A 26,360-nucleotide genomic window follows, 5' to 3' on the forward strand; every position below is an offset into this window, starting at 1 on the left:
GGGGGAGGGGCGGGGCGCGCCGAGGAGACCTTTTTACATGTAAATAGGAGAACCGGGCTCCTGGAAAGGGTTTTTTCCCCTCCTCATTTTTATTTCTAGAAAGCCTGATGTTGCCAGGACCCGCGGCCTCCTGCTGGACCAGGAGGCTGCCGTATGGTGCCAGGGAGGAGGAATAAGGAAATAATGCCCTCCAGGGAGCAGGCACCCACACCGCCCCCGGGGAGGGGGCGCTGCCTGTTCGCACAGCTCAGTGGGCCCCAGCCGGGAAGGGGGTGGGGGGGGGGTTTGGGGGGCCGCAGCAGCGTCAGTCTGGGATCAGAGCCGAGGAGGAGGTCTGGGTTCCGACCCAGCGCTGCTGCTACCTGTCACTCCAGGCCATCCCGTGCCCTCTCTGGGCCCTTTTCCCCACCTGTCAAATAAATTGCTCTTGGCTCCCTTCCTTCCTGCTGTCGGGTGGGGGGGGGGTGTCAAGGAGTTGGGTGGGAGGGCGAGGAAGCTGGATGCCACCCCTGGAGCCAGCAGGATGTTTGCTCAGTGGCTGGACTGTCTCTGGGTTGGAATCCTCCCCAGACCCTTTAGCTGTGTGGTCTTGGGCAAGATGCTGAACCTCTCTGAGCCTCCATTTTTCTCTCATAATAGTACTGCCTCACATCATAGGATTGTGTGGGATTAAGTCAGTTATGGGTGTAAACGCTGGAACGGAGCGAACACCCAGTAAATAATAGTTCCTCTTAGTACTATTGTCACCACGCAATAGCAGCCTCAGCGTCTGCTCCCTGGGAAGCTGTCCCAGGCTTGGCGCTGGGAGGATTCTGTTCTCAGCACCCTGGACGCTGCCGACCTTTCTGTGGGTCTGCGGGAATGGGAGCCCGTGTTTTGCCTCTGCCTCCCCCATCTGACTGGAGCCCCTGCTCCACACTCCCCTCCTCTCTGTGTCTCCCACAAGGGGCCTGACGCACAGTGGGCACTCTGTGAAATTCCTGTAAGGAGGGAGGGAGGGAGGGACTGAATGTGTGAGTGGATGAGCGAGTGAGTGAGTGGATGAGCGAGTGAGTGAGTGAGTGGATGAGTGAGTGAGTGAATGAATGCTGTGTGTGCGTGAGCCCGGCCTGAGGGACCCCACGGGATCACCAGCTCGTGTTCTCTGGATCTTCACTCCTCCTTTTGGGGTGAAGGGTCTCCAGGGTGGGCGGGGGGCGTGCCCTCGCCCAGCTCCCACTGGAAGCCCGGGCCGCTCGGGTCCTTAATGGGTAGTGACAGCAGCTGCGCCCCATGTGAGGCCCTGCTGGGTGACGGCCGTTGGGCGCACTGCCCCCTTTAACCCTCATGAGGTGCCGCCACCCCTGCTACAGATGGGGAAACTGAGGCCCACGGCAGCCGAGTGGTTTGCCCAAGCTCTGGCAAGCGGCAGGGGGGATACCAGGATTCAAACTACGCTGCTGGTTTCAGAGCGTGAGCATCCAGCCACAGCCTCTGCCGCCTCTGTTTGTTGAATGACTTCGAAAATGACTGACAGCTGCTTTGAAGACCATCAGGGAACCTGGAATAAAGCTGGCGCGAAGACACGTGGGGCCGAGGTCATGCAGCTGCACACGGGTCTGTGGACACTGCCCCGCTCCCCGTGTGGCGCAGTGTGCAGAGTGGAGACTTGGGGATCGGCAGCTGCTGAGGGCCACCCAGGGTGGCCTCTTGTCTGCTGTGCACGTGGGCCACCTGGGCAGGTGTTGGTCTGCGCCGCGGACCCAGGGCCCTGTGATCAGAGGCGCCCTGCCCGTGCAGCGGGGTCAGCGAGATCACCCGAAGCCACGGCGAGGCTGGAGGCCCCTGGTGGCCCCTCTGTGGGCCCCGGCTGTGCCCTCCCGGCCCTGCCCCCTCACCCGGCCCTGACCTGGACGGTGATTTATGCGGTGGTGGCAAAAGGCCACTCACGGTGGGGCCCGGGGACAGGGGTCAGGACAGCCAGGAGGCGCCAAGCATGAGGGGGGCAACTGCCCCGTGACCCAGGTGGCCGGGCGCAGGGAGGGGCTGCAGCCCCGGCACGGCCTCCTCTGAGCAGACGAGGCCTCGATTCCTGCCATCTGGCTCTCCAGCCGGGGAGGGGGGCGCCCCCCGCGGCTCAAATGGCCGAGAGCAGCGGGGGGCAGACAGATGGCTGTGGGCCTGGGGAGGCCAAGGGGACACACGGTGTCTCTCACACACACAGACACGCACGTGCACGCCAGGCGCCGTGCTGAGGCACTCTATAGCTGGGGGCCCGTGTCATTGGGGGGTGGGCTTCTGAGGAGCCTTGGGGTCCAGACTGGCCTGGTGAGCACTCAACACAAGAGCACAGACACGCATGTGCACACACACATGCATGCACAGACACGTGTACAGGGACACAGACGCGTGTCACACAGACACACGCACGCTAGTCAGTCGCGTGTGCAGAGACCCCCTCCACACACACGCAGGCACGTGTACCTGCACACACACACAGAAAGACACGTGCACAGACACGCATGCACCTGCTCACCCCCGGACATCCCTGCCCCTTGGGAGTTGCCGGCCCGCGGAGCGTGGATGGCGCTCTGGGCCTCGTTGCTGGTTCTCTGCCCTGTGGATGGTGGGCCTCGGCCCCACCCACGTGTCCCGCAGCAGCATCTTCCCCCAGAGGAAGCGGACCCTCTCCCACGCCCCCCGCAACCCTAACCCTGGCCCCCCGCCGGCCCTCTCACCCCACAACCCTTTCTCCTTGCAGCAGCCCGAGGGACTCTGTTAGAACATCCCTCCTCAAAACCTCCTGGCTCACAGCAGGTCCTCGTACCGCGGGGACTAACACACCCACTCCTTGTGCTTGGCCCCAATTTGCCCTCACCAGCTACCCCCCACCACGTGGAGCCCCTGCTGCAGCCACACTGACGCTTTGCTGGTCCTCAACAGCAGTTCTCATCCCTGCCTCAGGGCCTTTGCACTTGCTGTTTGGCAGGCCTGGCGCTCTCTTCTGTAGGATTCGGTCCTTCCCTTATTTCCGGCCTCAGCTCAAATACCACCTCCCCTGAGAGGCCCTTGCGGACCACCCCTCCTTAAAGCAGCCGTCATTCTGCCTCCTCCACTGGCTTCGTTTCCCCGTGGCAGTCTTCCATTGCTGAAATGGTATTACTGAGTTGTCTGCTTGTTTACCATCTGAATCCCCCGTCTCAGCATCAGCCCCACGCAGGCAGGACCTTCATCACATTCCCTGCCGCCTCCCCAGCCCCTGAGAATGCAGGGTGCTCAGTAGGCAGTTGATAAATGTTTGTTGAATGAATGCATGATGGGTGGTGTGACGGGAGCAGCTGATGTGTTAGGAAGCAGGAGGCTGACCCACTGCAGAGGGGCACAAGGGCCGGTGGCGGGCAGTGTCTGATGTCAAGGGGTGGTCCAGGATTTTTGGTGGGGATGAGAGTGTCACGTGTCTGCTCTTCCAGATTCCACACGTGCCTTGAACCCAGAGGGTCCCCAGGAGGAGTCCCAGGCAGGCGGCCCCTCACGGGGGGTCCTCACAGCACTGTGCCCCCTTCCCGGGCAGCGGCCGCCCCGGGAGCCCCGTGTTAGTGTCCAGGGGCTTCTGTAACACCTTGTCAGAAACTTGGGGGCTTAAAACAACAGAGATTTAATCTCTCCCGGTTCTGGAGGCTGGAAGTCAGAAACCCAGGTGTGGCTGGGCCGTGCTCCCGCCGGGGGCTCCCTGGGAGGGTCCTTCCTGCCTCGTCCCGCTCCTGGGGGCCTCAGTGTCCTTTGGCTGCGGCTGCGTCCCTCCATCTCTGCTACGTCCTCACGTGGCTTCTCCTCTGTGTCTGTCTGTCTTCTCCTCAGGGGGACACCAGTCGCTGATTCAGGGCCCGCCCTCATTCCAGGATGACTTGCTCTCGAGACCCCTCACTGTACACCTGCAAGGCCCTATTTCCAAATCAGGTCGCGTTCTGAGGTTCCGTGTGGACGTGAATTTGGGGGGGATGCTGTCCAGCCCAGTGCCGCCCCCATTCTCTTCTCAGCACACGCCTGCCGCACGAGGGCCTTCAGTGAGGAGATCTGACATCTTCCCCGGGGGAGGGGCTCCTATTTGAGGACAGTGGGTGCAGCTTCTGACTCTGGGGGCCAAGGACAGGTCTGCTGTGGCGCCCAGCAGGCTGGCCACCTTTTATTTTTGGGTGACAAGTGGCTTGGTGTAACCTATGCCCCCTCCACCCTGGGAAGACAGCAGCTGGAGCCAGGGACAAAGACAGTCCAGGCAGCTGTGACCATCCTGTATGAGAGACAGACCGTGAGGGCCACACATTGTGGCCAAGGTCAAGAGCGTTGCCTGGGCCCCTTGACAATCCTCGCTCTAGCTGTGTGACCTGGGACCAGTTTCCTCACCTCTCTGTGCTGCTTCTCCGACTGTAAAACAGAGAAAGAGTGATAATACCTTCCTTCTACTGTTGCTGAGAGGCCAGAATGAGGACCTGTGTGTGAACTGCTGAGATCTGGACAGCGGTAACACTTAGGGACGTGTTAGCTATTATTATTACGGCAAAAAACTACAGTATTGTTGGTGGCAAACCTCGAGACAAATGTACGGGCCCGATGTGGCCCGTGTTCACAGTCCAGCTGGGCAGCGAGGCACCGCACACACGGCCCCGCCCCGCTCCCCGCGGCACAGGAGTGGCCAGGACAGGAGGAGCCCGCGTTTGGCAGATGGGAGAACCAGCTCGGGGCAAAGAGTCAGGCTGCGTGACTTGCCCGGGTTCCCTACCTCTCTGAGCCGCAGCTTCCTCCTCTGCCGAGGGGGCGATTGTGTCCACTTGTAGCACCCGCGGTGACCAGAAATAACACGTGCAAAGGCCTGGGGCTCCTACCAGGAAGTGAGGCCTTGAAGGGCCGGCAGGTGTGTGTGGGGGTGCTTTTCAGGCCACTAAAGGCACCCACTCAAGTGTGTGGGGGGAAGGACACCTGAGGAGCTGGAAGGGACCTCGTCCCGGGTGGCCAGAGCCGTTGTCCCCTCGGGGAGCCCAGGGAGACAGCAGGAGGCTGCTCGGTCCTCCGGGTCTGCAGCCCCGTCCAGCTGGTTCCCCGAGGTGCGGGTGCCGCCGGCCATTGGCTCCTGCAGCTGCCCAGGCTGCTTTGTTTGCACAGCGGACGCCGGGACAGCCGGGAACCCCAGGCGGGGGCCGGAGAGCTCGGGTCGTTGTTCTGTTTCCTGGGGCACAGCCCAGAGGGCAAAGGTCATGGCTCACAGTGCCCTGGTCCCCCACGCCCCCCAGGACTTCTGCAGGCTGGCCGGGGTGGACCCTTCAGCCCCTGCACACGCATGCACACGCACACAGGCACACGCACACGCCGCAGCTGGGGCTCTGTGTTGGTGGAAAAGCTGTTTCCTCGGGATGCACACCTGGGCGGCCGGGAGGGGCAGGACCGGGCCTGAGCCCTAGTCCAGCGCCGAGCTGGGGACCCCCGCCCCCAACCCTGCCTGCACCCCTCTTGTGCTTTCTCTCCGGGACCTCGTTTCCGGAGGCCCAGCGGGGCTGCTGATCCCTCGGGCTTTACCCGCCACGTGCCCGCGGAGGCTGCACGGCGGCTGCATCCTCTGCAGCCTCGCCCTTGGCCTTCACAGGCTTCATCTTCCAGCCCGGATGGCCGTGGGGCCCCCGGGGGGCCCCCTTGTTCCAAGCCGCCTGGCGCTGGACGTGGGGTGCCGCATGGTCACAGGCCCCCTGCCCCTCCGCTCCTGGGCCGGGCTCCCCACTGCTTTCTCGTCCCTCCAGGGAGCACCTACTCCTCAGGGGCTCAGGAGCTGACGGCAGGTGTGGCCGGCGCTGCGGCTGACACAGCAGAGGGGGCGTGCTCCCTGCCCCCCCCAGCCGCCAGCGCTGCAGAGGGCGGGGGAGACGGTGAGCGCCGGAAGGGAGGGAGGTGGGGGCCGGGGCCACGCACGGCTCACAGGTGCAGGCCCAGATTCTGTTGCGCCAAGCTCCGCGCGGCGGGCGGCTGGCGGCGGGCGGCTGAGCCTTCCAAAGGTAGCAGCCATCTGCGCTGCGATAAAAAGCCCCGAGGATGATAAATAGACAAGTCGCACTTTTATCGGATTGCAGTTTGGGAGCAGCCACTTTGGGTTTGGCACTGTGTTAACGACAGATTTCTGCTTCCCTTGCAAGGCCTGGCCTCGCGGGGAGAGCGCCAGCCATGGCCCTCTCCTGGCGGGAGGGAGAGCAACCCCTCCCCGCCCACACCCAGGGTGGCTGGCCTGCTCCCACCACGCCGCCCCTTTAGAGGGGGGTTCTGCTGGGGGCCCATCACACAGCCCCCTGCGGTCTGGCCGATGGGTTCCCACCCTGGCTCTGACACCTCATGGCTGTGTGTCTCGGGCAGGCCACCTAACCTCTCTGTGCCACTGGTGCCCCATCTGTGAAATGGGCAAATAACGGTGTGTACGCAACAGGCCTGGGAGGTTCCGTGAGCAAAGGCTGTGCACGCAGCACTTGGCCTGGCGCCCGGCGTACATACGGTGAGCGCTGTGTAAATATTAGCGGCTGCTATCCGCGCCGCCACCACCATCGGAGTTCCTGTAGGCGTCATTGCTTCCAGAGCGTCTCGCCGGCCCCAGCGTTCTGCGGGCGGGGAGCTGCGTGGGGTCAGATCCGGGACGAGGGGGCCCATTCCTGGGACGAACCCAGCTCTCGCAGGTCCCTATTTGCCCTCCACCTGTCGTGTGGGGCAGGAGCCGTGGAGTGGACAGCCTGGCCACCTCCCGACTCGGCCCTGACCAGCTGTGAGACCAGGGGCAGCGGCTGGAGCGCCCTGTGCCTCGGTTTCCCCAACTGTCAAGGGGGAATAAGAACAGAACTTACCTCATTGAGAGACTTAAATGAGATGATCTGCCATGAGCTCAGGGCCCAGGCGCGTAGTAGGCACCAGTAAACGTCGGCTCAGGGCGTAGGTAGTGGGTCCTCGTTTGGGTGCTGAGATGACAAGGCCCCATGATGAGGAATCGGGATGGGAGTGCAAAGAGCAGAGGGGGTGGCCGGGCTGGGCCGGGCGGGGGCCTCCGCAGACGGCCGTCGGCTGGTTCTCAGTGTGTGTAGTGGTGGGACCCACTGTGCGCCCAGCCCCGAGAAGCGTGTGAACAAGGAGAGTGGGGAGGCACAGCGTATCGCGGGAGGCGGTGGCCCGTCTGCCCCGAGTAGCTGCCTGTGCGCCCTCGTGCTGGTGAGTCCGTCTCTGAGCCTCGGACTCCTCATCTGTGTCCCCCAGGGGCCGCCAGGGCTGCCGGCCTCGCTCCCTCCCTCCCTGACCTCCTCAGCTCTCTGCTGGCACACGGCCTCCTTGGTCCTCTCCTCCCTGCACCCCGCAGCCCCTCCGGAGCCCTGCCCGCCACCCCCTAGGACCTCAGGTGCTCCGTGTGTGTGCCGTGTGCCCAGACTGGGTTTTTTTTTTTTCTTAAGATTGGCCCTGTTTTTTCTTCTTCTTCTCCCCAAAGCCCCCAGTACACGGTTGTATATTCTAGTTGTGAGCGCCTCTGGTTGTGGGACGCCGCCTCAGCATGGCCTGATGAGCGGTGCCACATCCGCTCCCAGGATCCGAACCAGCGAAACCCCGGGCCACCGAATCGGGGCATGCAAACTTAACAACTTGGCCATGGGGCCAGCCCCCAGGACTGGGCCTGTTTTCAGCCAGGACTTGAGCCAGCTGCCCCGGGTGCTGACCCTGCATGGCCTCTCACCCTGGGCTGCCCGCCCTGCCTCTTTCTGGGCCCAAAGCCCCTGGACCTCTAGGTCCCCAGGGCCAAGCCAGGCTCACCTTGTCTGTCTATCCTGGACATTGGTGGAGCCACGGGCAGGAGTGAGCAGCCCCCTTTACCCCCCAAGGATTCTTCCTTCGGCCCCCGTCGGCTCCGGCCATCCCAGGGGCCGGGTGGCCCTGAGGGGAGAGCACAGGACAAGAGGAGGCACCAGAAGGAGGCCCACGTGAGCATCTGGGGGCCGAAAGTTTGGGCTCACAGGTTCAGGGTTCAAATCGCAGCCTCACCACTTGACCTTGGCAGTGACCTCTCCAGACCTCAGCTCTCTCGCCTGGAACAGGCAGCTGGAAGGGACCAGCCATGCAGTGGCTGCGAGGACTCAGGACGCGGGATGTGCACGCAGGTGCTCAGGGCTCACCTGCTGGCGCCATCGCCGGGCCGGGAGCTGGCTCTGTGCCTGCTTCCTGAGGACCCGGTGAGCTCGGTCCATCTGCCCACTTCCCAGATGAGGTGAGCGAGGTTTTGCAGGGCTCGGAGCTTTTCTGGCATCACGTAGCAACCCCGTCTGGCAACCCCGTCTCCCCTCCGACCACGAAGAGCTCAGAAACGCGCGGAAGAAGAAATGAGACGGGATTTTAGGTGTGAGGTCGGACCCTGGGGTGCCTTCCTAGGCACAGCGTTGAGGCCGTCTGTGCCCAGCCAGTACTCAGCCATATGAGCAAAGTTTCAGAGAAGTTAAGTAATTTGCCTGGCATCACACAGCTCTCACTGCCAGGCCAACATGCTCTCTCCTGCTGGGACAGATTTGAGGGGCAGCTTCCATACCTTGGGGCCTGCGCTCTCTCCATGTGGGGGACATGAGTGCAAATCCTAATGGCAACAGGAGAAGCACAGCTGGCAAGGAAGGGCAGGGCAGCCTGGTGGCAGGCGAGGCTGACTCTGAAGCCTGACTCTCCTCCTCCTCTAGGCTGGCTCTGGGCTCCTCCTTCAGCGGTCCCTGGGCCATCACCTGCAGATGAGGGAGCACAGACTTCAAGGGCCAGACAAGCACAATGCCTGTGCATTCGAACCACCCGGCTGCTTTGGAAACACATCTGGGCCCAACCTCAGGGATCCTGCAGCAGGCTTCCGGATCTTTCCACGGGCTCTCCAGATGATTCTCCTGTGCAGCTGGGGTGGAGAACCCCTGGTCCTCAGGAGCCTGTGCTCTTTAAACGCGTGTCAGATATCAAACGGCGCCGTTTTAACAGCCGGAGAGGCCAAGTGCGAGGGGGGAGGGGAGAGAGCATTTATGGAGCACCTGCTGTGTGCCCAGAGACACTCCAGGTACCTGCATGGGTGCTCATCAGCCCAGCAAAGTGGCCATGAGACCCAGAGAGATGGGGTGGGACCCCAAGGGGAAGACGTGCCCCTCGCTTTCCAGCACTTTCTGAACATAGGGTCGCCCACACCTGCCCCCTTATCTGGTGCCTCTTCCTCTCTCCGTCCCTGAGTAAGTGCAAACTGGCGGGGTGGGGGTGCTTCGGGAACCCCAAGGGCAGCCTGCCCCGTGCTGCCCACCCCCCTGCCCTGTCCCCCACCCCTGCCCTGGGCAGGAAACCACCAACGAGCCTGTGAGCGAGGCGGGCGCAGCTGCTGCTAACAGGTGAGCTCCCCGCCGCCTCTCGGAGGAACCCGTAATGAAGTGCAGCTGTGAACTCTGGTTTTGGGTCAGAAACGCAATTTCTCATCTCTCCTCACAGCCATCGAATCGAAAATCCGGGAGCTGCCTGCCTCTCCGGGTGCCTCCGCCCCTCGGCCCTCGCCTGCCCGCGGGAGGCTGGGGCGGCCGCCTCCGTGTCAGCGCTGTCAGAGGCAGGTGGCCGGCTCGGGAGGCAGCGGGCTGGGAGCCCGGCCCGGGGCGCCCCGCAGGGCCGCGAGGTGGAGCGGGAGCAGCTGGCCGCGAGGTGCCGGGAGACGGGAGGCTGTTTTTCCTCTCGTTTTAATTGGTCCTTGTGACTCCGATGGCGGCCTGAGTCACCTAGCGGCAGCAGCGTGCTGGCGAGGGGCTCCCGTCTGCCCCACATCTGAGGCATCCCGAGAGGGGCCAGGCAGCTGTTCCCGGCCCCACCGTTCTGCATGGCGCTGGGCCTGGAAGGGCCTGGAAAAACAAAGCCAGGGGTGACTGGGAAGCCTCAGGGACCTGGCGGGGACAGCAGCCGAGGCCAGGCGGCGCAGGCGTGGGCGAGAGCGCGGGCTGTCTTCCAGATCAGGGCCCATCACGCCACCTTTGGCTGCAGGGCCACCTGAGAGCCAGTTTCCGTGAGGCTCACATGACAGGAGGAATGCGCGCCAAGTAAGACTCATTGGAAATGTGAGCCCAGCGATGGCTCCTCTCCTGTCTGCGGGAGCAAGGCTTATGAAGCCCAATGGCCTGGTTTCCTGCCCATCTAAGATTCACTCAGTGAACACTGAGCACCTTTGAGGAGGTGGCAGGAGTGATGTGGTTGTGGGTGGAAGCTCTGGGGCCAGCGTGCCTGGTTTTGCCTCCCTGCTGGGTGACCTTGGACTAATGGCTTGCCTTCTCTGATCCTGCCTTCTGTAAGATGTAGGGGTTGGATTTGAAGAGCCACTTGGAGAGTCTGATGATGACAACAATAAGGACGACAATAATAATACCATGAAAATACAAAATGGTGTGCCACCGCTGGCAGACAAGTTATTAATAGCCCACTGTCTCCCTACCTGCCACCCTGCCCACCAGGGCTCCCAGCCTGGCCTACGGAGGGAGGGTGGGGCCTCCGCCCAGTGGCCTTCTCCCTCCCGGCCCATTGTAGAGAGTCTGAACTGCACAGCTATCCCCGGCTGCCCTCTCAGAGGTTCACCGTGCGGCCGGCTCTACTGTTGGATCCTGATGTTTTTTTAAAAATCAGGTTTATCAAGATGTAAGTTGGGGCCAGCCCAGTGGCCGAGTGGTTAAGTTTGCATGCTCTGTTTCAGTGGCCTGAGGTTTGCCACTTTGGATCTTGGGCATGGACATGGCACTGCTCATCAAGCTATACTGTGGCAGCATCCCACATAGAAGAACTAGAATGACCACAACTAGGACATACAACTATGTCCTGGGGCTTTGGGGAGAAAAAAAAAGAGGAAGATTGGCAACAGATGTTAGCTCAGGGCCAATCTTCCTCACCAAAAAAAAGAAAGAAAGATAGATATAACTTGCATGCAATCACATTCACCCTTTTTCAGGGTCCTGTTTGGTGAGTTCTCACAAATGTAGACAGTGGTGAGACCACCACCACAATCAAGATATAAAACTTTTCCCTCAACCCAGAAAATTCCACCATGTCCCTTTGCAGTCCTGGTGCTGGAGCCACAGATCTGTTTTCTGTCCCCATAGCTCTGCCTTTGCTAGAATGTCACACGGGTGGAAGCACTCGGTGCGAAGCTTCGTGGTGGCCTCCCTCTCTTCACACGCTGTGGTTGAGCTCCATCCAGTCGGTCCCCGAGCTGTGGTTGCTGAGTGGTGCCCCGTCGGTGGGAGTGTCCATTCACCCGCCGATGGCCATGGGCGTGTTCACTCCCTGTCTTCCAATTCTTCACTGACTGTCTCGGTCCGCTCAGGCGACTGTAACAAAACACCCAGAACTGGGGGGAGCCAACAGACGTTTCTCTCTCAGTTCTGGGGGCTGACGTCCCAGATCCAGGTGCCGGCAGGTTCTCCTTGGTGGGGCCGCCCTCTCGCCGTGTCCTCGCGTGACTTATCCGTGCCTTGCAGGAAGCGCATTCTCCTGTCTTCTCCTGTGAGGGCACTGATCCCATCGCAGGCGCCCCACCCTCACTGACCTCATCTAACCCTTGTGGCCTCCCGAAGGCCCTGCCCCCAAACCCTATTGCCATGGGGGACACAGACATTCAGTCCACAACAGAAACTCACAGCTCCCCCGCCACGTCCGTCCGTGGCATTATTCTCCCCCCTGACCGATGGCGACCTGCAAGCCTGGGGTCGCACAGCCGGCCTCCTCCCCCCAGGGCTCCCTGGCTCCCTCCTCCCCTTTCTGGTTCCAGAGAGACCGGCCCCTGTGCCCTAAGCAGGAAGCAGCGTCCGCGCCCCACGAACCCGTCTCCCAGCATCGGCCCGACCTCGGCTGAAGATGCGTCTTTGTCCCTGCCGGGGACCTGTGGCCAGAGCGAATAACTGGATTTTAATAAAATGGACGGGAGTGCGGAAGCAGTTCCTGCCCGGCCTGCACTGCACCCCTGCAATTAAACTGATTATGTCTTGAGAGTCGAGCTGGCTGACGCTGCGTCCCTCATTTGTGGTGCTGGGCGGCCCTGCCAGCTCGGCTGTTTATTTATTTACCCAACTTTCACAGGCTGGGCACTGCCAGGGGCCGGGTGATTCACGTCGGGTGGTGATGGGCCGGGCCCCAGGTGCTCCCACTCCGGCCACCCACCTCTCCCTCCATCGAGCTCCCGGGCCCCTGTGGGTCAGGGACCAGCCGGAGGCTGAGACCGCTGAGGTCAGGCCGCCCCAGCCCCGGGCTCCCAGGCGGTTGATTTGGGATGGTGGCCAGGCCACTGGGGATTTTTCAAAGCTCCCCCAGGGGTGACTGACCTGAAGCAAACAGATTCTTCTGGAAGCCCAGACTGCGTGCTGCCTTTTCCCTGGACTCACCCAGGCTCCCGTGGGTGCAGGCTGTTCCCACAGGAAGGCCTGTCGCTGTCCCCTCCTCATGGGCTCCGGGAGTCCTGGGGAAGGATGTGGAAACAGGGACCCCCAGTGTAGACATAGCCAGAGAGAAGCATCTGGTTGCGGGATCCGGGGTCGGTTCTGGGCGGTGTGCTCACCTTTCCTCTCCCCGTTTATTTTTTTAAATAAACATTTATGGAGCTCCTTCTTTCTGCCAGGTGTTCTGTGGGTGCCGGGCGGGTGGAGACCCCTGCTGGGGGCTGGGGGCTGCCCGGTGCCTCCACCCCTGCCCTGCGGGCACTGAGGGCCCCTTGCCTGCTCTGTGAGTGTGACTTGGCCATAGTTACCCCCCTTGCCTGTGTGTTTTGGGCTTCATGCCCCCCACGATGCCCCAACCCCGCTGGCTCGCCACTGCGCAGACCAGCAGGGGCCCAGACCCCAACTCAGGACCCGGGACGAGGCCCAGGCCTCCTGGGCCCCCTCTGTTGAGTGGGGGCGGTGGGCTCCCAACGGTTCCCCACTGATGAAGGGTCTCGATTTGGGCATTAGCACAGCTGAGGGGGCTGTGGAGGGAAGCTGTTTTGGGGAACCCTACAGGGGAACCACGAAGGGGCCGGGGAACTCTGGGCAGCTCGCCCGGCCCCCCGTGCCCCTCCTCAGAGGCTGTGCAGACCACTCCGGGCATGAACACGCGTGCACAGAGGCTCGGCCCTGAGCGCCAGTCCCAGCCAGGTGCTTGATAATGGTGATTAATTGGGAAAGGAGGCTGCAGGTGGGCCGGGAGCCAGCACGGGGCCCCAGGGCTGTGGGCTGCTTGGGGCGGGCAGCCCCTTGAATTAGGGTGAAGTCGGGGGGGGGTGCAGGTGCCGTCAGGGGGCGACCCTGGGGCTGAGGGTGGCCCGTACCTGCCTGGCGCCCCTCTCTGAAGCCCTCTTGCCCCCAGATCCTCTCCATAGCTGCCCCAGGTGCCCCATCCCGACCTAGAAGCCCTCTTGGTCCACCTGTGCCTGCCCCCATCCCAGGCTGAAAGGCCTTCCCGCCCAGGGCCGGGCGTACACACGCAGCCCCGCTGTGGGTCAGGCCGCGCTCTATGCACCTTACAGACACATCTGAACTCGCGTCATCCTCGCCGTACCCCTGCGAGGAGGGGCTCGAAGTGTCCCATTTTCCAGAGGAGGAAACTGAGGCTCAAGAGGCCAAGGACGTGCCCGGGGATGCACGGTTGTTGGGTCACAGCTGGGACGTGAACCTGGGGTCTGGCTTTCCCTCTGGCCTTGCCCGGGCTGGTCCAGAGGAGGCTGGCGTCTCGCTGAGCTGACGCAGCGTGGCTGGGAGGACGACAGCACTGGGGAGTGTCGGGCGTGTGGTGCAGAGGGGTCTGCCCTCGGCATCCTCTGTGTCCGGTTTTGGGGGCTGATGGGGCCAGGCATCAGGACCGGGTGGGGTGGGTGGAGGCGGGGAGGGAGGGCTCAGCCGTGAGCTTGCTCTGGGCCAGTGCCTCCTGGTTTATGATCTAGAGTTTCCTGACTTCTCTCTCCAGCACGCACGGCCCACCGTGTCACACCGCATGAAGTCAAGGCCGGGGTGGTGGGGTCCAGGACCCCCTACAAATCCCCAAGGACCCTGAGACAGGGCGGAGATGGTTGTGTTTTGCCCTGTGTGTGGGCGGGGGGGCGGGACTCGAGGTGGCTAAGTGGTGTTTCAAGAAGATTAATGCAGCATTGGCAGGTAGGGAGGGCGCAGCATCAGAGGGGCGGGCCGGCATCCAGAGGCTTGCTGCGCAGGCGGCTGCTGTGGGACCCAGGCCCTGGGGGGGAGACCTGGCCCCCAGCACCCCTCCCCAGGAGGGTCCACGGGGCCAGCTGTGTTTGCAAAGGCGTCGTTCCCACTGAGTCCCAGCGACCCCCTCCCGGCGAGGGGCCACCCAGGGAAGCTGACCAGGGCCTCCTCTGCAGAAACTTCGCCAGTTGGGCCTGAAGACGTCCTCTGATCAATGAGCCTCTGATGTCAGTGCCCTCGGCTTGCCACCAGCCCAGGATGGCTGAGTCGGAGAGCTGGCGCGCTCCTCGGCCCCTGCTCTGCTCTGACCCCAAAAGAAAGGGCAGCAGGGTTTGCCCCCAGGCTGCTAGGATTAGACAGCCAACAGCCAGACGGGGCAGGGAGAGGAGAAGAGGGGAGGCCCTGTCAGGCTTATCTGGAAAAGGTCAGGACCCCAGAGCAGGCAAGACAAGGGATGGGAAGGGATGGGGGGGGTGCATCTCCACCAGGAGCCAGGAAGCAGGGCGGGTGGGCCTGGAGCCCTCCCCCGAGGCCTGGACCGCAGCTGCCAGCCTGGCCTCCAATCCCAGGAATCTGGCGGCCGCCACAGGAGGCCGCCTCTGACCTGGGACAAAGATACAAGTCATCTTGGGTTTCTCTCCCATCCCTTAGAGGGTCACACAGCAGACCTTGCCGTCTCCCTCACGGCCATAAAATGTGCCATTGTCCCAGGACCCGGTAGTCCTAAGCCCTTGACATGTGGGGAGCGGGGTGAAGGCAAGGGGTGGGCTCCTTCCCAGGGACCCCCAGGTCACCTGCATGCCCCGAGGCTGGGGGTGACTCCACCTCAGCCCCCAGGCATCCAGCTTCAGCATGTCTTCGCAGGGCGACGGACAGGGGCCGATGGCGCTGCCTGGAGCCCGCTGAGCCCAGAGAATGTGAGCCCGGGCTTGGCGCTGCTCCCTGGTCCCCAAGAATGACAGTAGCCGCCGAAGTTCATGAAGAACTCGCTGTGCCCCGGGCCCCGTGCCGCCTCATTCTGTCCCGTGACAGAGGGCCGTGCTGTCGGCCCCACTTTCCAGACGAGGAGACTGAGGCCAAGCCTTCTGCTCCTGTCCTGAAGCAAGCTGGTGTTCAGGCTTCCGCTGTCATTGTCCTTTGTCCTCAGGCCCTGGGGGCTCTGATTTCACTGCTGGGCGACCCCATCACTGTCTGCTGCTCCGCGGTTCCTAATGATGCCTGGACAGTACTCATTCCCCCTGGATGGAGGGAGGCAGGCAGAACACAGCCAGGTGACAGCCCTGCCACCGCAAACACTGCCCCTCATGCCCCTTTCTGTTCTGTCTGCACCTGCACGCTGGAACAGGTGGGAATCCATCATTTACCACTTCCTGTGACTTTAAGATTCAGTATTCTCCCTGGGAAGATGTATTCCCGGTCCCTGCTCTCAGAGTGGAAGGGACGACTCTCCCAGGAAAGGGCTTTGGGACGAGGAGGGCAGGATTTGGGAAGCAGCAGGAGCTCCCTGGCAGGGGCCACCCCCAGCGCATAGAGGTCCTTTGTGCAAATTAGAAGGTGCCTCTTCCTCCAGGCAGATAAAACCCAGGCCTAGCTGTGTGCCGATGAGCAGAGCCAGGGCTAGCTTTCAGCTCCCATTTGCCATTTCAGCCAGGTGCTTTTGTGCAGTGAACAACTCCGACAACAGTACTTGGCGGCCCTGCTCCCTGGGCTCCTGTTAGCTCCCATCACCACCACCCCCGGTTGGCTGCTAGGGGCTCAGAGCACAAACCTAACACCACCCAGCTGTCCTTTCACTCCGGGGAAACCAGGGTGCTCTTCTCCTCTGCCCTGCTTGGTATCTTTTGCCCACGTGCTTAGTGGGGTTTGGCTGGGATCTATTAACTCACAACAAAGGGTGGTTTAGAGGTGGAGGACTCTAGAGGTCATTTAGCCCAGTGTGCCCATTAAACAGATGAGGTCTCGAAAGTCAGGGTGGCCCTGGGCAAGTCATTGTTCAGACTGTTTCTTTCTCCTTGTCTTGAGCCCTGGCTGTGTGGGGCGGAACAAGTGTTCACGCCTCCTTCACAGACGAGGGTGCCGGGTGCCGGAGCCCAGGGCATGCTGCCCAGGCTCACACAGTGAGTTAATGGCCCAGTGGATTTGCGTCTACACTGCTGTCTCCTCCCGCCAGGCAGCAGACCCCGCAGCTCCCCGGGACCCCGTTCTCTCTCTCTGTGGGATGAAGAGGAGGGGCCCCAGGGCTCACCTTTACCCGGTGCCTGGCCTCATGGCTGGCTTCCCCCCACCTGCTCCACACAGGATAAGCTGGGGCGCCCTTCCTGCCATCGGCAAGGCGAAGTTCTGCCTGGGGTGGGGGTTCTGCCTAACCCTGGGGTGGGGGGGAAGGCTGTGCCCTGCCTCTGGGCCAGCCCACGTCCCGGGCCAGATAAGATATTCCCCTATGGCGCTCTGGTCTGAAGTCCCGAGCGTGTTCAAGGTCACAGGAGCTGGCCTGGGGAGCCTGTGCGTCCCTAATCCTGACATCGGCTGGCCTCAGCTCTGGCTGCACACTGGCACCGCCTGCATCCTAGAAATGCCGATGCTGGGGCCCCATCCCCAGAGATGCTGGTGGGGCTGGTGGCCAGTGGGGCCCCAGCCTGGTGACCAGCTGCAATGAGAACCACCCTCACATCCATGGGAGGGACACAGGACCCTGTGGATGTGGAGCCCGGTTGTGTGCTAGTCTGCTGGACAATGAGGAGAAACTCCTCCATCAAATGCAGCGTGATGCCAAGTCCAGCGCGTAGCTTCAGAAAGCAAACTGAGGCACAGAGGGTGGGGCCTGACGTGACAGGAGGTGCACGAGCCCATAGGGAGCCCTCCTGATGTCATCTTCCAAGGCATCATGGGAGGTGGGAAAGGTCGTGGTCCTGTGAGTCTGAACTTTAAGAAAGATATTGACAAACTGAGGAACATTCCAGAACCTGGGACTGCGATGGGGAATGAGCTGAGGAGACCGGGGTGGGGTGGGGCCGGGGGGAGATTCTGCTGAAGCAGAGCAGACTCAGGGGACCGAGGAAGTAGTCTGATGACAGATGGGGAGGAGCTTGGCCCAGGGGGTGGCAGTTACCAGATTTCAGCTCTCAGGAGCAGTCCCGGCCCCAGGCCAGCGTCCAGAGTGGAGGGAGGCCCCGCGGTTCTCTGGGAGCACGCCTGGGACAATGCTGAGTCAGGTTCCCTTGGAATAGTGTTTCCAAGGGCTCTTGCCCGCGCTGAGGTCCCTGCACCGGGGCACTACTGACATTCTGGGCTGGATGATGGCTCTGGGGGGGCCGCCCTGGGCATTGCAGGGTGTTGAGCAGCATCCTGGCCTCCACTACTCGATGCTGGCAGCACCCCCACCCCATTGTGACAACCAAGAATATCTACAGACCTTGCCACATATGCCCTGGGGGGAGAACCCCCGCCCCACTGAGAACCCCTCACTTGAACAATAGCTCTCTGCCCTGCGGCACCTGGTGCTTTGGAAAACCCACACACCTGGGGCCACGCCTCGAGGTGTGACTTCACTGGTCTGAGTCCTGCCCTGGACAACCTTGGGGGGAAGCGGCCCCCGGGGGGGTTCTAATGTGAGACCTGGGGGTGGCTCCAGCAACTGCGCCCCGATTTAATTAGAAGCACCTGGGATTCTCAGGCTCCGGCAAGCGTGAGAAATGCCGCCTGTGTCTGGAAGACCCTTGCAGCCGAGGCTGCAGTCTTCAGGGCTGGAAGGACCTGGCTGCCGGCCTCGCTGGGACCTCCTGTCCTCCCGCTGGGTGTCCTCCACACCCCTTCCCAGCTCTCCTCTCAGCTCCCGGGTCTGGGCCTCCGCTCACCTCCCCCACCTTCTCCTCCCCTGACTTTATCCCCGCCCCTCCACCAGCTTGGGGAGCCCGCGGCGCGACCGCCCCCTCCTCCCCTCCCGCCCGTGGTTCTCAGCGCGGCGTGATTTAGTAGGCGTTGGAGGAGAAAGGCAGCTTGAAGAGTCGCTAAGAGCCTCGATGCTCGCCAGCACTTATCTGGAAAGGAGAGGCCAGCGGCCCCTGGGAGGGAGCTGGGGTGTAAGGAGGAACACACCTCCCCGCCCGGGAGGGGCCTGGCCCGCCGCCATCAGCACCACGCTCTGCAGGGCCGCTGGCACCACAGGCTACAGGCCCCCTCCGCCCCCGCGCGCACTGTGGGGCTGCTGCTCCCGCTGAGGGCGGAGGGGGAGGCAGGGGTGCCCCAGCAGTCGCCTCCTGCGGGGGGCTCAGCTCCTGCAGCCCTAAGTCAGAGAGCTGAGAGACCCCTGGGTTAGGAGAGATGTCAGGTGGGCTGGGAGGGAAGCGTCCTGTGGCCGCTGGCTGGCTAGAGGGCAGCAGGGGAGGGCCCCCCACCCCGAGCCTTTTGGTCGTTTGCCTACCCTCCTCTCCTGGTGCCCGGCCCCCCGCCTTCTCCTCCTTCCTGATGAAAAATACAAAAGGAAAATGCGCCAGTGCCCAGGTCTGGGGAGCCCCAGCCCGCGGGATGGAGAAATGAAAAGCGGCCCCAATTAGAGGCTTTGGTTCTGCAAACTTGATGCTCGGCGCTTGAACTGTCACGGCGGAGCCTTAATTAGCAGCGGCGGGGGAGAGGTCAGGAACAACTCAGCAGTCTTGACAAGCGCGTTATCAAGTGCAGGGGAGCGGGGGCTGCCCGGGGAGCGGGCGGGGCGCCGGGGAGGGGGGCAGCGCGGGAGGAGGACGATGGGGGCGCCGCGGCGCGCGGGAGGTGGCGGGGAGGCGGCGCGCGGCCCCAGCCGAGCGGGAAGGGAATAAAATGGTTGCTGCGAGGCGGCCGCGCAGCCACGGCTGGTGGTGCGTGAAGCCTCCGGAGAGGGCAGGGGGGCACCGGGCGCCCCTGGGGGCGGCGTGAGAGGTTGCTCGGGTCTCCCAGGCGCCACGGCACCTCCCCCGGGGCCCTGCAGCAGCCAGGGCGCACAGCGGGCAACGCGGGTGGACGCCCCCGGCTGCTTCTGACCCCCAGGAGTACCGGGGCTCCAATCCCCTCCCCAATTCTCCAGCCCCCTTTGGGGACATCCTCGGCTGTCCCGTGACCCCCTCGGCCCCCCCCCCCCGCCTTGGCACTTCCCCTGGTTCCCAGCCCCTGGCGCGCGGCAGGCAGGAGGAGCGCACGGCGCGCTTGGACGCCCCCTGCGGCCACGCCGCCGGCTATGCCCAGAAGCCCCTCCTAGAGTCCCCCGGGTCCCCGCAGCCCAGGCGGGGGCGGCACAGCGTGCTCGGCATGAAGACCTGGTCGTCCCTGCTCCAGAACCTCAGTAAGTGCCGGGCTCACCGCCCGCGGAGAGGGAGGGGGGAGGGCCCAGGATGGAACTTTCTTTCGGGGGCACCACCCGCCTGCCTGGCCCGCTGACCCCAGATTACCTCTGGGTCACGGACGTGCTCCCCAGGCAGGCCTCCCGCTGCTGCCTCATCGTGTCAACACAGAAAAGAAGCCAATCGATTTTTTTCAAGTAGAAAAGCGCCAGCTGCCCGCCTGTCTGGCCGCGCCTGGGCATGTCCAGGGGCTTGGCGGGGGAGGCGTGGAGACTCACCTTCAGATCTTGTCCAGGCGAGGTGGCCGGCCTGCACGGCCTTGCCGCTCTGGGGGCCTGCGTTATCATAGCTAGTTAGCAAGCTGGGCTAGGAGTATCCTCCTTGGCTGGGCCCTTTGTGCCAGCAGGAAACTGGGGGGACCGAGATCCTGGAGCAAAAACAGGAGGGGGTCTCCCCGTCTTTACCTGCACACAGGTGGGGACCAGGGCTGGGATGTGTGGCTTCCCCTGGGTTTCACCTCAGCATGCCCCCTTCCCAAGCTGGGCTGGCATCTCCCTGGGCCCGTCCCAGCGCCGCTTGGGAGAACTTTCTCAGGGTGTCGAGGCCGTGACCTCACCTTGCGTCGCCTTGCCGGTGCACTGGTTGGGCAGGAAGAGGGTGAGCAGTGTCACGGCGCCCGCTGCGGGTGAGTTGGCGCTCAGGCCCTGTTGGAGAGGGTCTAGCGGGACTCAGGCCCAGGGGCACCCCTGCAGGTTAAGGGTGTGAAGGGGGCATGGGGCAAGGTGGGGCCCGCCCCCCCCCCCCAGGTCCTTGGCTGGAAGGGCAGGTGGAGGGGGTGATGGAGAGAAGGCAGCAGCTTCCGTCAGGGTGGTTCTGGTAAGAGGCTGGGTGGGACGAGAGGCCATTAGTGCAGTGCGCCACCCCAGCCCCAGGCCGGGAAAGGCACCCTGATCTCCAGGCACCTCCCCTGCGGACCTTTCCTTCTAGGTGGGCTGGTTCCTGGAGAGGGGAGCAGTGGGTGGAGCCCTCCTGGCCCCAGCCACCCCCTGGTCCCTGCTGCTGGGGCTCCCGGCCCCTCCCCTGCCTCGCCTCCCTCCCCGCCCTGCGCCTCTCTGTGTGCGCCTCTCTGCCTGTTTGAACTGCAGCTTTGAAAGCTTTTTGCCTTTTGAGAACTCAGGGGGGGCCGAGTCGCTGTGGAGAGGTCGTGAACAGTTGACGATTATAGTCTAGTGCGTGGAAAGAGCTTAAAGCAAACCCTATCCGTCAGACGTCGGCTTTGGCGGTTTCCAGCGCTCTCCTGGGGGGCCGGGTGGGGGCTGCAGCCTCGAGGAGGGACCTGTTCTCCTTTCGGCTCAATGAACCTACAAACCTTCCTCCTGTCCCCATGTCTGATTACCGCTCTGTGCCGCTGGCTCCCTCTGACTGCCCGTCCTCCTGGGCTGGCTGAGTGGGGGTGGTGGGGGAACCTGCCCCCAGGAACCTTGGCAGCCCCAGAAGGCCCCTCCCCAGCTGTGTGCCCTTGGCCAGGCCACACGGCACCTCAGAGCCTCACTTTCCCCAGGGTGTACGGGGTGGGCGGGGGGACGTCCACAAGGGTGTGCGCCACCTTCAGCCCCGTGGACCGTGTCCTTGGCCCACAGTGTGCGGTGGTGACCTCCTGGCATCGCCCCGCGCCCTCCTCGGAGCTGATCTCGCTGGAGCTGGCAGGACCTCGCTTTGTTCCCGAAAGTCCAGCGAGAGAAGCAGGAGGAGAAGGCTGGCCCCAGGGGCCTGTGTGAGAAGGAGCTAGCTCAGCTGCTTGCGTCTCCGTCTCGGAGGAGCCCTTTGCAGACTTAAGCAAGGGCTCTGTCCTTTGCTGCGGTCACCCCTCAGGCCTCAGGGTGGCTTCGGGAGGAAGGTGCTGGCTTTGTGCCCTCTTGTTTTTGCAGGTGAGAAAGTTGAGGCTCAGAGAGGTTCAGCTCACTGCTCAGGGTTACACAGCTAGAGAGGTGGTGAGGGAGCCCTGGCAGGCCCCCTGCAGAGCCACTTCCTCCAGTTCCAGAGGGACCTGCTCGCCCCACCTCGTCTCTGTCTTGGACGGCCCCTCTCTGCCTGCAGGATGCAGCCATCAGGGAGAAGTCCGGGCTCTCCTGTGGCCTGCCCCCTACCTACCATCCAGAGTCTCACCCGCCGCCGCCCAGGTTCTCCAGCCAGCTGAGTCCTATGTCCTGTTTCTGCCATGGCCTGGCCATTCCTGTCTCCGCTTAGGACCTCGGCCACTGGGGAGCCCCACAGCATAACAGTGATGAGTACTAGACCCCTGAGGTCCTAGCCTCCTTATTGCTGTGTGACGTGAGGAAGATGACCTAACCTCTCTGTGCTGCAGTCTCCAATCGTGGTTCTGCCCTCCTAGAAATAACGGCATCAGTCCAGTTAGTGATAGCAACTGCCTGCTGTCAGGTTCGTAAATGTGAATGACTGTTACTTTTTCTCCCACCTGGAAAGCCCTTCCAGCTTCTCTTTGTCGTCTCTCCATTCCTCAAGGCCTAGCTGGAAGGCCACTTCCTCTGAGAAGCCCTCCAGGTTCTGCCCAGCCATAAGCCGTCTCTCCCGCCGTCTCCTGTCCTTGTGGCCTGTATTTTTTTTTTAGGTGCAATCTGTACCTTTGTACCTGTTTTTTCTGTCTTGTTAAACAGAAATTCTGTGACAGAAGATCCTTTCCATTCTCGTCTCAGAATCTCCCAAGGTGATGGGGATGCAGTAGGTGCCCAATAAATGCCTGTTGGATGAACCGAGGGCAGCCGTGTTTCTGGCCAGACCAGCGTTCAGTCCCACTTGCTCCCCGTTCAGTGGGCGCTTGGCTCTGATGAGTGTTGGACTGACAGTGCAGTCAGCGTGGATCCTGGGGATTGTTCACATGGTTCCAGGTCCCCTGGGTGGACGAGCTCACTGGTGGTGGTGAGGGCTCCCCCTGGGGCTGAGAGGGTAGGGTCGCATCTGGACAGCTGGGTGTCTGGGGGGACCACACGGTCAGTTGCTGGAAGGACGTGGGGTGGATCACCCCGAGAGCCGGGTTGGGTGACCTAGCTGCCAGGCGCGCTGCAAGGGACGGGGCGCTGGGTGGCAGGGTGCCATCATTGTGTGTTGGAGTCGAAGCCTGGGGCAGTGGGTTATTCCCAAAGCAGGGTCCCGGGGAACCCCCAGAGGGCTGCCTGGGGCCGTCAGAGCCCAGGACTCTGGGCCCTTGTGCTGGTGCTGGTGGATCCAGGCCGGGCTCCCCCCGATGGCGGACCCCGGCAGCCGAGCTCAGCGGTCCTCCCTCAGGTCAGCAGGCGTGGGAGGCGGGGATGGGTGGCCACAGCGTTGCCAGCGACGCAGGCTCCCCGTGAGTGACGACGGAGGGAGCGTCCTTTGCGCTTTTGTCCCTCAGTAAGTAAACCAGACAAGCAGTTTGCAGGCTTGCATGTGAGTTTTGCCCTCTCTAGGGGGAAAAGTCTCTCAGACCCGCAGGCCGGCAGGAAGAAGCAAATTGAGAGGTGGGACTGAGCGGGTGGTGTAATCGCCAGGTCCTGGGCCAGGTGCGGTCCTCAGCGGCCGGGTGGGAAGGCCGGGCCTTCGCTAGTCCGCGTGTGGCTCCTCCCTCTCGCTGCTGCCTGCTCTGCCGGTGAGGCCTGCCGACCTGGGGCCCGATGGCCTGGGTTTGCATCCCAGATCTGCCTCTTATTGGCTGTGGCGAGACGCTTAAACTCTCTGTGCCTCAGTTTCTCCTTCTGTAGACGGAGGGATAGTAACGGCACGTGTGTTGCTGCAGGTGACTACTGCTGTGTGAGAAACCGCCCCAGCACGGTGGCTGAGAACAGTGACAAACCTTTAGCTCACGCACGAAGCTGGGGCGCAGCTGGTTCTCACCCGGGGTCTCCTGCTGCTGCAGGCAGATGGGGGCTGCTGGGCCTCTCCCCTCCCCCACCCTTCCTGACCCGGCCACAGTGTCCGCCCAAGTTTAAGGGGAGGGGACTGAGATGTCACTCCGGATGGAAAGAGGGTCAAAGAATTTGCAGACGCGTCTCAAAGCCCTGGGTCCGTCCTGGGGGTGTTGGGCTAAGCGGGTAACACGTGTGAACAGAGCTTAGAACACAGAGCGTGGGAGTGAAGGCCCGCTCTCCTCGGAGCTAGGCTCCCCAGAAGTTCTTAGCATCTGAAGTGACTTGGGAAGTGGGCAGAGGAGGGCAGGTGGCCTGGAGTGTGGGAGGTCTGGGGTCGTCGGCCCGCCTGCCCTCATGTTAGGATTCCCTCTCTGCCCTCCCCCTTGTTTTCCGTGACTGTGGACCTTTCGAGACTGCTCCCCACCTTCCTACCCGCGTCCCTGGTGCCATCGCCCACCTGGAAACTCAACAGAGGTCCCCACGGGAGGTGGCGTCTCCCCTGCCGGGTCTCTGGTGTGTCCTTGTCCGGGGATCCTTGGACCACAAGGATGGGGGCTGCCCTGGAGGAACAGGGGAGTCCAGTAGCAGGTGTGTGACCTTGGGCAAGACCCTTCCCTTCTTGGGAGTCTGCCTCCCTGACTCCAGGAGGAAGGGCTGGACCAGCTTCCCAGGGCTCAGCGACTCCTTCAAAACTGGAGGACGAGCAACTGAGCCGTGTAAAGGCCAGCGGCCCTTCTGAGCCCGTGGAGGACTCGCCTCGGGCAGTTCGGGGCAGGGAGGGCTCGCTCGTCCTCTCTGCTCCCGTCTTCCTGCCGTGCTGTTATCCAGAACAGCAGTTGGCACAAGTGACTGTCTTTTCCCTGGAAGAAAGAGGCGGTAATGCCAGTGTCAGTCTGCTGGTGACTTTGTCCCTGGTCTTTACGGGGATGGTTAGTGTCCCCAACTTCGTGTCCACCCGAACCACAGCTGGTGGCCTTGTCTGGAAATAGGCAGTTAGTTAAGGATCCTGAGCTGAGACCCGCCGGGATGAGGTGGGCCCTAAACGCAGTGACTGGCGTCCTGATAAGAAGAGAAAACAGACACGGGGGAGGCCGTGTGAGGACGGAGGCTGAGATTGAGGGGAGGATGGCCACAGCCAAGGGACACCTGGGGCCCCCAGGAGCCGGAAGAGGCAGGAAGGACCCTCCCCGGAAGCCTCTGGAGGGAGCGCGGCCCTGTGACCCCTGGATTTCAGACTCCTGGTGCCCAGACTGTGAGAGGGTAAATTCTGTTGTTTATAGCCTCCCATCTTGTGGTCACTTATTCTTGCAGCCCCAGGACACGAATACCCCATCACCGCCACCTTTATATTATTTAAAAACACATGGTGATTAACAACGCTGCCTAATCTCCTTCACGGCCTCCCAGGACCCGCCGTGTTGAGGGGTGTCCCAGAGAACGCAGACCTGGCCTCCGGGACCTGCCTCCCACCGCCCTGGCCTCTGGTCTTCAGTTGAGGCAGGAGAGGGGAGCTGCTCTGACGGGAACGGGGACCAGACTGAAATGAGTACAGGGGCTGGAGACCCAGCCCTGCCCTGGTGGTGGCCCTGGTGTCCTCTGTCTCTGCAGAAGGTGAGAGACGCCCGAGGGCAGGGTGGGGTGGAGAGAGGAGCCAGGACCCTCTGCTTGTCGGAGCCCCTGGCCGGGCAGCGGGGTACTCAGGACCCTGTCCTCACCGTCATCTCTGATGCAGCCGGGGCCCCAGGGCTTGTCACTCTTGCTCATCTCCGGCCTGAGATGCTGCCACCTCGTCTGCCCCAGGTCCCCCTGGGCCTCGCTCTGGGGTGAGGCTCACAGGTGCTGGAGCTGGGGTCTGCTCTGCCGGAGCCCCCTCCACATTGTTCACTGGTTGATCACCTCCCACCCTCTTCTTGAAGGTCAGCAGCCTGAGCCGGCTGGTCTGCTTGCCGCCCTATGCCCAGCACACAGAACATGCTGGACCGAGTACGTGCCTGAGTCCTTGACTAACATGAAAGGACCTGTGGGGGCAGCAGTGTCTGCTCCTCACCTGACCTGCCCCCCTCACCTGGCCTGCCCTCCCCACCTGACCTGCCCACCTCACCTGGTCTGCCCCCCCACCTGACCCCCCTCACCTGGCCTGCCCCCCATCTGACCTTCCCCCCTACCTGACCTGACCCCCCTCACCTGGCCTGCCCCCCGACCTGACCTGGCCTGCCCCCCGACCTGACCTGGCCTGCCCCCTTACCTGACCTGCCCCCCTCACCTGGCCTGCTCCCCCACCTGACCTGCCCCCCCACCTGACATGGCCTGCCCCCCCACCTGACCTGGCCTGCCCCCCCACCTGACCTGGCCTGCCCCCTCACCTGGCCTGTCCCCCTGCACGTTCATCTGTCTCTTTGGAGCACAGAGCCCTTCAACCATGTAATTGGAGCTCATCCCAGCAGTCATCGGACAAACCTCATCCGGCGGCTGGGCAGAGGTGGAAACAGAGACCTGGGGCAGGCTGGTGTTTGCCCGGGCCCCCACAGGCGGGCGGGGGCAGAGCTGGGACCCGAGTCTCTTTCCTGGGTGAAGTTGTCAGTCGGGGTCCGAGCGTGGCCCAGACCTGCAATCCCTGGCCCCTGGTCTGTGATGCTCCGCGTGCTGTCCTGGCCCCGCTGGCCTCTGGGTGTTTCTTTGGTGCCTCTTGTTGGGATCCTAAACCTGTCACAGGGGTGGCCCGACAGCCGAGGTCCCTGGGGCAGAAGGGCATGGGGAGCCGTGGGGTCCAGGAGGCCCGTGTGGGCCCGAGAGGAGGAGGCTGAGCTGGCGGGGGCGCAGCCCTGTCCCCTCAGGTGTCAGAGTGGAGAAGCCCCACGGCCCAGTCAGTGTCCCTTTAATTAGAGACAATTAAAACAGCCATGGTGGCAGCTTGGCAGCTGTTTTAGGAGGAAGCAGAGCTGAAACAAAATCTA

At 62.8% G+C, this 26,360-nt stretch overlaps 1 protein-coding gene and 1 long non-coding RNA gene across 18 annotated transcripts in view; one reads left to right on the forward strand and one right to left on the reverse strand.

Annotated features, from left to right (window-relative positions):
* Positions 1 to 25,493, reverse strand: LOC123281584 (uncharacterized). Of its 14 annotated transcripts, XR_011499102.1 has the most exons (7): positions 19,783 to 25,492; positions 13,510 to 15,430; positions 12,339 to 12,472; positions 8,157 to 11,899; positions 7,798 to 7,917; positions 6,849 to 6,959; positions 1 to 6,702 (listed from the first exon to the last, which is right to left on the reverse strand). It is a non-coding gene; the product is annotated as an uncharacterized lncRNA (long non-coding RNA). The 14 variants fall into 14 exon arrangements; XR_011499100.1 differs by having other exon boundaries at positions 1 to 6,622; positions 7,798 to 11,899; XR_011499091.1 differs by having other exon boundaries at positions 7,798 to 11,899; positions 19,783 to 25,491.
* The window catches only part of GSE1 (Gse1 coiled-coil protein), a 404,616-nt gene that overhangs the window by 203,649 nt on the left and 174,607 nt on the right, over positions 1 to 26,360 (forward strand). The window lies entirely within an intron of this gene.

The sequence above is a fragment of the Equus asinus genome, chromosome 28 (assembly GCF_041296235.1).
Source record: "Equus asinus isolate D_3611 breed Donkey chromosome 28, EquAss-T2T_v2, whole genome shotgun sequence".
NCBI lineage: Eukaryota > Metazoa > Chordata > Mammalia > Perissodactyla > Equidae > Equus > Equus asinus.